This window comes from Pelophylax lessonae (genome assembly GCF_965119305.1).
Source record: "Pelophylax lessonae genome assembly, chromosome: 9".
Lineage (NCBI taxonomy): Eukaryota > Metazoa > Chordata > Amphibia > Anura > Ranidae > Pelophylax > Pelophylax lessonae.
The window spans coordinates 259,297,961-259,308,242 of NC_138776.1; the positions used below are offsets into that span (position 1 = coordinate 259,297,961).

Here is a 10,282-nt window from a genome sequence, read left to right on the forward strand (position 1 = left end):
ATCAGGGCAGGTAGCAGAGTATGGAGTATTCCAGGAGAAGGCTGAGGTCAGGGCAGGCAGCAGACTAGACAGTATTTCAGAAATCGTCTGAGGTCACGGCAAGCAGCAGACTATAGAATATTCCAGGAATAGCTGAGGTCAGGGCAGGCAGCAGCCTAGAGAATATTCCAGGAATAGGCTGAGGTCAAGGCAGACAGCAGACTAAAGAGAATTTCTGGAATAGGCTGAGGTCAGGGCAGGCAGCAGCCTAGAGAGTATTCCCGGAATAGGCTGAGGTCAGGGCAGGCAGTAGACTAAAGAGAATTTGCAGTATAGGCTGAGGTCAGGGCAGGAAGCAGACTATAGAGTATTCCTGGGAATAGGCTGAGGTAAGTGTAGGCAGCAGACTAGACAGTATTTCAGGGATAGCCTGAGGTCAGGTCATGCAGCAGATAAGAGAATATTCCAGGAATAGGCTGAGGTCAGGGAATGCGGCAGATTAGAGAGTAATAAAAAGACAGGCCAGCAAGGATCAGAACCAAGAGTCAGAATAGTAGAGCATAATGCTAGTGTAGAACAGAGTTACTGTAGCTTAGAACCCCATTCAGAATAGCATGCCGCTGGGCAATCACAGCAAAGGACGTGGAACAGGCAGCTGGGCCAATCAGGACAGAGGAGAAGGAAAAGACCACACTAAGCCACAGCCTAGCAATTGGGATGCTTCCAGCTGCTGAACATTGAGAGTTGGGGTCTTTGCTGGCTGTGCAGGGCCCTTCACCCAGGAACCACCGACACTCAGGCCAGGAAGGGAGAGCAAGACATTAGGAAGGTGCTTCATGCTTCTAATAGGTTATTAAAAGGGTCGGCTTACAACTTCTATGGTTCCTCATGTTCCAACCTCTTGTAGGCGGCAGTATAATCTGACTGTTTCTGAATTTCTGTGTTCCTCAGTGGACAAGAAAGGCCAATCTTTTCCCAACTGGTAATAATGTAAATCCATATTTCATACTGGTAGAAGTAAAATGACAATATGAACGGTTTCTGCATTTAGTGTTTATTACTTACGTAGATCTATAGGTAGAAAAGATTCCTCCTCTTTACTTTTTATATTCATCTCCTCCCTCTCCATAGACTGCTGATCTCCACTCACCAACGTCTCTTCTTCTTCCACTTTAACCTCAACTTTGTCTTCCTCTTTAACCTCAACTTTGATGTCTTTCGGTTTTTTTTCCTAAACCCCAAAGATGAGAGAATACATTTGTAAAATGGAACAAGAGATAACATAGAAGAATGTCCTCTCACAGCATGGAATACATTTTTAGGTCTACATGCCCAGTCCCACCTACCTGATGATGGTGAAGGATGGTGTGATCTTCCTGTGTGGAATCCCGGGAATACGGAGGACGGGGACATCTCTCTGGTGGGTTTCCATTACTGGATCCATCTGTAGGAAACACACACACTGACTGAATACATTGTTTCTATGTGTTAATCAGATGATGGGGGATCTAGGTGGATCCTCCGTACTGCTCTCTCCTTTACAATAAAGTCTCCTCTTACCCGGTGATGTGAGGGGCGGCTGATTCTCCATCATGACGTTCTTGTAGAGATCCTTGTGTCCTTCTAAATACTCCCACTCCTCCATGGAGAAATAGACAGTGACATCCTGACACCTTATAGGAACCTGACACACACAATGATAGAGTCAGTTACTTACTCCTGACCTCGGCTCTGCATTTGTTAGTTACTAGTAATCCTGCACTTGTGTGTGTTACATATTCCTGATCCATGTTCTTCATGCATTACTTTCTTTAGACGTCTATAATCTGTGTGTTACACTCTCCTGACCCCTGCACTCTGTGCATTACTTTATTCTGACCTCTGTGTCTTACTTATTTCTGACCTCTACACTCCATGTATTACTATTGACCCATGCACCCTATGAATGTTTCCTGACCTGACCCTGTTCTCTGTGAGACACTTGCTTCGGACCTCTGCAGTCTTTGTGTACTTACTGCTGACTCCTGCACTCTGTGCATTACATACTCCTCCTGACCTCTGTTTTCTGTGTTACTTACTTCTGACCCCTGCACTCTGTCTCTTGTTTATTCCCGATTTCTGTTCTTTTTAGGTTACTTACTCATTACCTCTGCACTAGGTGCAATACTTAAATCTGACCTACTTTACCTACCCCTGACCTTGGTGTATTACTTGATCTGAACTCTGCAATCAATGCAATATTCACTCATGCCCTATGTATCTGGTCTATAAACCAGAGGCTCTGGATGGACAGTTGGATAAATGGTTCTATATTTAGGATGTATCTGGTCTATAAACCAGAGGCTCTGGATGGACAGTTGGATCAATTGGCTCTATATTTAGGATGTATCCGGTCTATAAACCAGAGGCTCTGGATGGACAGTTGGATAAATGGCTCTATATTTCGGATGTATCTGGTCTATAAACCAGAGGCTCTGGATGGACAGTTGGATAAATGGCTCTATATTTAGGATGTATCTGGTCTATAAACCAGAGGCTCTGGATGGACAGTTGGATAAATGGCTCTATATTTAGGATGGATCTGGTCTATAAACCAGAGGCTCTGGATGGACAGTTGGATAAATGGTTCTATATTTAGAATGTATCTGGTCTATAAACCAGAGGCACTGGATGGACAGTTGGATAAATGGTTCTATATTTAGGATGTATCCGGTCTATAAACCAGAGGCACTGGGTGGACAGTTGGATAAATGGCTCTATATTTAGGATGTATCCGGTCTATAAACCAGAGGCACTAGATGGACAGTTGGATAAATAGTTCTATATTTAGGATGTATCTGGTCTATAAACCAGAGGCTCTGGATGGACAGTTGGATAAATGGCTCTATATTTAGGATGTATCCGGTCTATAAAGCAGAGGCTCTGGATGGACAGTTGGATAAATGGTTCTATATTTAGAATGTATCCAGTCTATAAACCAGAGGCCCTGGATGGACAGTTGGATAAATGGCTCTATATTTAGGATGTATTGGTGTACACATTATAATCCTATATATACATTTGTATCAGCACCTGCTGGAGTTAAAGGAAATTACAATAACTATGGAAGAGGAAGGACATGACGGGGGTTTACTGGATAGAATAAAATAATTCTTATTACCTCCTCTTTTGGCGGTCGAAGAAATATCTCTCTCTACTTCCTCTGAGCCTTACTGTCCGGGAACTTCCTATTTATACATGACATCACTTCCTGTCTTTCTTTCGTATCACTTCCTTTCTTTGCGTTCCACTGCCAATAAAGCAGATCACCACCTTGCGGAGATAATACAAACTGCAGTCTAAACTTTTAAATACTGACAGCTGGTTCTTGGTGGGTTCTTCAGTTTGGTTGCATTTATTACACACAAATGGAAAAAAAAACAAATAATGAACAAATAAACTAAAGAAAAAAAAATGACAATAGTATCTGGAAGCTGAATGTAAGTAAAGGCTTGGGGGAGAGGTCCTAGGGCAGGGGTCTCCAAATTATGGCCCTCCAGTTGTTCAGGAATCATAATTCCCATCATGCCAAGTCATGTCTGTGAATGCAGAGTTTTACAATGCCCAATGGGATGTGTACTTCTTTAACAGCTGGAGGGCCGTAGTTTGGAGATCCCTGTCTTAGGGTATTTTGTGTCTACTGGATTCATATAGCCTAAACAAAAATGTATATATTGCTTCTCGGCCTTCAGGCTAACATCTTGTTCTTATCGGTTTAATATCTGATAGGTCCCCTATCTGGGGCCATATAATAAATGGATTTTTAGAACATGGAGATGGAAGACCAGCTTGCTCTGTCCACTCTTCGCCAAGCAGGATTTTTAACACCTCAATGGTGCAAAAGCGCTTCAAAAACTGCTCAGTGTGAAAGCAGCCTATCAACCGAAAAGATGCTGATAGTGGCTGAAAATAAATTCATTTAAATTCATGATATTATTTAAAAAACGAAACTACATTTTATAATACAATAGAAAATGTTTATTGTATTATAAAAATATGCTATTGTATTATAAAACAGTCTCTGAAAAATATATATTTTAAATATAGTTGTATTCTATTCTAATCTATTGTATTATAGAATATAATGCAATTATATATAAAATATATATTTTTTAGAAATTGTTTGCTTCGGTTTCAGTTTTCGACCAAGTGCGTCCTGTATTTTTGGTTTCGGTCCAGGATTTTCATTTCAGTGCACCACTATTTGAAACAAATCAGAATATACGAAAACAAATTCCGAAAATGACTCATTCTAACATAATGAATGTAAAGAAACAAAATTATTTACTAAACAAACCATTCCTAACCACAAGAGGGCCCTCTGAATGGCTGATGTGTCCCCTCTTCCTCAGGGCTCTGATGTGCTTGTTAATTCATGCAGTTTGTGAGTATACATCTGTTTTTATCCTTCTAATAAAGCTATCACAAGGATAATGCGCAAAGCTGGTGTTTTATATTTTCTAGTGTGACTCCTATCCTAATATTGATCAGCGGTTTTAAATTAATAATACCTTCTGCATTAGGGAACAGACACAAAAATATACACCCAGCATCCTTCCAAACAAATGTGTTTATTAGGCCTGTTTGAGTTTTTTTTTATTATAATCATGTTTACAGATCACATTATTATTACAATTGTAGTTTTAACGACTTGCCGTCCTTGGGCTACAGAGTGATCGTCCAGTTCTGGGAGGATTTGTTTAAATAGGTAACTCCTGTCCTAATGTTGATCAGTGGTTCCAATTTATTAATAACTACTACAGTGAACCGACACAAAAAGATACACCCAGCATCTTTCCAAAAAACTGTCCTGGCTGGCTCGCCAATATTGTCTCGGAAATTGTATAGATCTATAACAATTCAATGGACAGTAGATAGTAACAACATAACATATAACCACCAATCAATACAGTTTGATTAAGGGAGTAATATAGGTACCCTTTGTCCAGTAAATTCTTTCCTGGATCAGGGAAGTCCAATAGGTCCAATAAATGTAACCAAAAAGGGGTCTTACATTGCCAGCTGAATTTCAGAAGATTCAAAGTTTGAATTCTGGCTGGCTCGCCAAAATTGTCTCGCAAATTGTATAAATAGGTAACTCTTGTCCTAATATTAATCAGTGCAGGGCGTGAGTTTGCTTAGTTACATAGATTGAAAAAAGACACAAGTCCATCTGGCTCAACCAACAAAAAACAGTAAAGAAAACTTGTGGTGCACCGAAATTTCAGCAACCAAAATTTTCGGCCAAAAATGGGCCTATCCCATTTCGGGAGAAAATGGGTCAAAGGTTTCCAAAATGAATGGCCGCCGCGAGGAAGGGGGGTGCAGCTTTTAGAAATCCCGCCTCTGGCCGGTGGCCCGCCTTTTATTGCTGTCGCTACTATGACTATGTGTATGAACTAACAAACCGGGCGGGCGAGTGACCGCTAATCGCTATAACTAAGTGAGCCCTTCACTTCCCTGTCAGGCGGGTATCTCCGCTGACAGGGAGGTGAAGGGCTCACTTAGTTATAGCTATTAGCGGCCGCTCGCCCGCCCGCCATGTTAGTTCATACACATAGTCGTAGTAGTGACATCACTGAGAGGCGGGCCGCCGGCCAGAGGTGGGATTTTTGAAAGGAAGGACACAGGAGGAGCAGAGAGTTCGCCTGCCTGTGACATGGAGGTGCCGCCGTGCGGGAAGAACCAAGGATGTAAGTCCCACCACAAGTAAGCAGATTGCCATTATCATGGGGGGCGCTGAGGAGGGCGGGGAGGTGCTGGGGGGAGGGAGGGGGGAGCTGAGGTGAGGTTAATTAGCAATGGTATTTGTATTATGCAGCATGCGGGGGTTAATGTATTGCCACTGCTGGTCACTGATGCATTAGTGACCGACCAGTGGCAGTTAATTAACCCCTTTGTGCTGCATAAGTGTAACCAGTATCAGTGCAACCCGTGTTAATTAACACTGACACTGGTTACACTAATGCAGCACAAAGGGGTTAATTAACTGGTCGGTCACTAATGCATCAGTGACCAATGTCCATATATTAACCCCCTCATGCTGCATAATACAAATACCAATGGCAATTAAATTAACCACTTGCCAACCCGTCACAGTACATATTCTGCGACAGGGTGGCAGCTACAGGTGTACATCGCTGCCTGTTTCTGGCGTATGCCGATGTTCTACCTATTTTAAAATCCTTTGGGGGGAAAACAGTCATTTTCAGTTTCATTTTCGGCCAAGGGCATGCTGAATTTTCGGTTTCGGCCCAGAATTTTCATTTCGGTGCATCCCTAAAGAAAGCCCAACCATGCAATCCCATATACACAATCCTATACCCGCAGTTGATCCAGAGGAAGGGGAAAAAACCCCAGCAAAGCATGATCCAATTTGCTACAGCAGGGGAACAAAAATTATTTCCTGATCTCCCGAGAGGCAACCAGCTATTCCCTGGATCAACTTTACCTATAAATATTAGTAGCCATTTATATTATGTACACCTAGGAAAGAATCCAGGCCTTTTTTAAAGCAATCTAGTGAGCTGGCCAGAACCACCTCTGGAGGGAGTCTATTCCACATTTTCACAGCTCTTACGGTGAAGAAACCTTTCCGTATTTGGAGACAAAATCTGTTTTCCGCCTGACGTAAAGAGTGCCCCCCTTGTCCTCCGTGATGACCTTAAAGAGAATAACTCAACACCAAGTTCACCATATGGACCCCTTATGTATTTATACATGTTTATCACATCCCCCCTTATGTATTTATACATGGAGATCATATCCCCCCTTAATCTCCTCTTCTCAAGAGAGAATAAATTCAGTTCCTCTAATCTTTCCTCATAGCTGAGCTCCTCCATGCCTATTATCAGTTTGGTTGCCCTTCTCTGCACTTTCACCAGTTCCCTTATATCCTTTTTGAGAACTGGTGCACAAAACTGAACTGCATATTCCAGATGAGGTCTTACTAATGATTTGTACAGGGGCAAAATGATATCTCTCTCTCTGGAGTCTATGCCTCTGTTAATACAAGAAAAGACTTTGCTTGCTTTGGAAACAGCAGCTTGACATTGCATACTATTAATAAGCTTAGGATCTACCAGAACACCCAGATCCTTCTCCGCTATGGATTCCCCCAGTTCTACTCCCCCTAGAACAATTCAATAGACAGTAGATAGTGAAAACACAATATATCACCACCAATGGATACAGTTTATTTTTAAAAATCAGTTAATATTTTATTGAGATGTCACATCCAAATACAGTCAGACAGTACAGTCATGATAGTATAAGTACCACTATTCAATACAAAACATTTAAGATTGATGCTGATCTTTATAAATAACCTGGAGTCATCCCCCCCCCCCCCCCACCAGTTATGATCTCCCAACAGTGTCACATACAGCCTCAAATGTCTAATCCATGAAATTGGAAAAACTGCGTTCTACATCTTGTGGAGGCGAACACTCCTGTCCCTCATAAGTATACAGCCAAATAACATGCTTCCAGTTCAGAAAATAAAATGTCAGAGGAGTAATCTATCGATACAGTTTGATTAAGGGGATAAAATACCGTAGGTACCCTTTGTACAATAAATTCCTTGCTGGATTAAGGAAATCTGATAAATGTAAGCAAATTGGGGGCGCACCTTGCCAGCTGAGTTTCAGACGATTCAAGGTTCGACTTCGGGCTGACTCACCAAAATGATCTCGGAAATTGTATAAATAGGTAACTCTTGTCCTAATATTGATCATTGCAGGGCATGACAAATTTGCTGAGCAATCTAAGAGCCAGCTAAAAAAGTTCGGAGCCAGTTTTTAAAATCAGCTGCCCAGTAATGCATGCCCGGGGTGTTGGGCAAAGAGAATTGCTCACGCCTGGTTCCAAGAAAAAAAAGACCTTCACTGATGTGTACTGATGAGGCTGCACTGGTGGGCAATGATAGGCTGCACTAATGGGCACTGATGAGGCGGCACTTATGGACAATGATGAGGTGGTATTAATAGGCGGCACTAATGAGGGTGCACTGATGGGCACTGAGGCAGCACTAATGGGTGCTGATGAGGTGGCACTAATGAGGCTGCACTGATAGGCACTGATGGGCTGCACTGATGAGGTGCACTAATTGACTGCACTAATGGGCAGTGATGAGGCTGCACTTATGGTCACTGAGGCTGCACTAATAAGCACTGATGAGGCTGCGCTGATGGGCTGCAGTGATGAGGTGGCACTGATAGGCTGCACTTATAAGCAATGATGAGGTGGTACTAGTAGGTGGCACTAATGAGGTTGCACTGATGGGCACTGAGGCAGCACTGATGGGCGCTGATGAGGTGGCACTGATGAGGCTGCACTTATAGGCACTGAAGAGATGCGCAGATAGACTGCACTAATGGGCAGTGATGAGGTGGTACTAATAGGTGGCACTGATGAGGCTGCGCTAATAGGCACTGATGGGCTGCGCTGATAGGCTGCACTAATGGGCACTGATGAGGCGGCACTTATGGGCAATGATGAGGTGGTACTAATAGGCGGCACTGATGAGGTGGCACTGAGGCGGAACTGATGGGCTGCACCAATGAGGTGGCACTGATAGGCTGCTCTAATGGGCACTGATGAGGTGGCATAGATAGGCGGTACTGATTTGGCACTGACAGGCGGCACTCCCCATCCACTCAGCGGCAGTAAGGAAAGGGCAACCGATCAAACCCTCAACCTCAACCCCAGCTGTTAAACTGAGAAGATGATGTCGGAGGTGGGTGGCAGTAAGAGCAAGCTGCGCTCATCACAGCACCGCCTACAAGAGGAGGGCACCAGTTTGCACAAAGAAGCATGTATCCCACACCAGCAGGCCGCAAAGCCACAGCCTCAATCATTGGCCAGTCTGACCCTAGTCCACGCACCCCCGGGGGCACATGGGAGCAATCCAGACCACTGCTGCGACCTGGGTTTTGTCGAGCCCTGGATTAGTGGTTCCAATGTAATAAAAGATACTGCAGTGGAGAACAAACACAAAAAGATACACCCAGCATCCTCCACCATAACTGTTCTGTTATTCTGCACATCTGAGTTTTTTATTTAAATAAACATGCTTACTCAGATATCACATTAATATTACAATTGTACTTTTAAGGTAACAAGGGAAGTAACGGAAGCAGTATATAGGTGGGATGGTTTCTTATCAGGGTCAGTACATGGTAGAAGGGTTAGTATCATGCCAAGGACGTTGGCTGCAGTGGACAGTGTATTGCTTTAGACTTGCAAATTCCATAATAGTGAAAGAAAATGGAAAATTCTCCATGTAGGGTCAAAGTACGTAGATACGTAGACGACGTGTGCTTACATTAGCCACATGAAAGTCCAAGACAACTAATCCATTTAAGAGGGGCACCACGGAGTCCAGCCCGCAGCAGAGGTGCAATCTTCATCAGTCCTCCCAGAAATCTCTTTTCCCTCCTTATTAACCCTTTGCTGCATGTCTTAAAGGGCCCCACACCTGCCACATAAAAGGAGAGAATACGTACTGACCATCCCTTTTAGGCCAGTACAATACAATTACTGCGCAGAAAGAATTTTAGATCAGAACTGCGTTCTTTAATCCCCGCTGGTGGCTAACTGCTGGTTTGGTGCATTCCAGATCTTCCCTTTACATTCCCCATAATATGATAATAAATTAAAAAAAAATCCAACAGGGATGGTGGGAACCCCTCATAGTGAACACAGCAAGGTGAGCAGACCTGGGGACTGTACGCAGGGATGGAGGGAGAACCTTATAACGGAAACTGCATGTATGAGGACCCGGGGAACCCCATTTGGGAATGGTGGGAGCACGGCATGATGGACAAAGCAGGTGTTCCGACCCATAAACTAGACATGTGCAGAACAAAAAAAAAATGTGTTTAGTTTCAATTTGATAATTTAACTAATTTTGTTTAGTTGAACTAGTTCTTGGAATTTGTTTTAATTTATTTGTTTTCGATTCAAATTTTCCAAATTTGACTGAATGGAATTCAGTTCGACCGAATCTGGAAAAATTGAATTCAAATTTATTTTTTTTATTCTACTGAGGTTGCTGTTTTTTTCTAAAAATTGCAACATGTTTATATTTTATATTAGTTTCCGAATTCGAATTGAAATTCATAAAAATGTTGTTTTATTATTTTGGAGGCTTCGTCTACATTCGTTACTATTGTGATTCAGAATTTGGGTACATTCGAATCGTTTGCCCAAATCTCGATTCAGAATGAAACCAATCGCACATGTCTACTATTAACCCAGTGGA

The 10,282-nt window shown here is 42.8% G+C and overlaps 1 protein-coding gene across 1 annotated transcript in view; it reads left to right on the plus strand.

Moving 5' to 3' along the window:
* LOC309564412 (uncharacterized protein) overlaps positions 1-10,282 on the plus strand; it is a 1,531,146-nt gene that overhangs the window by 529,093 nt on the left and 991,771 nt on the right.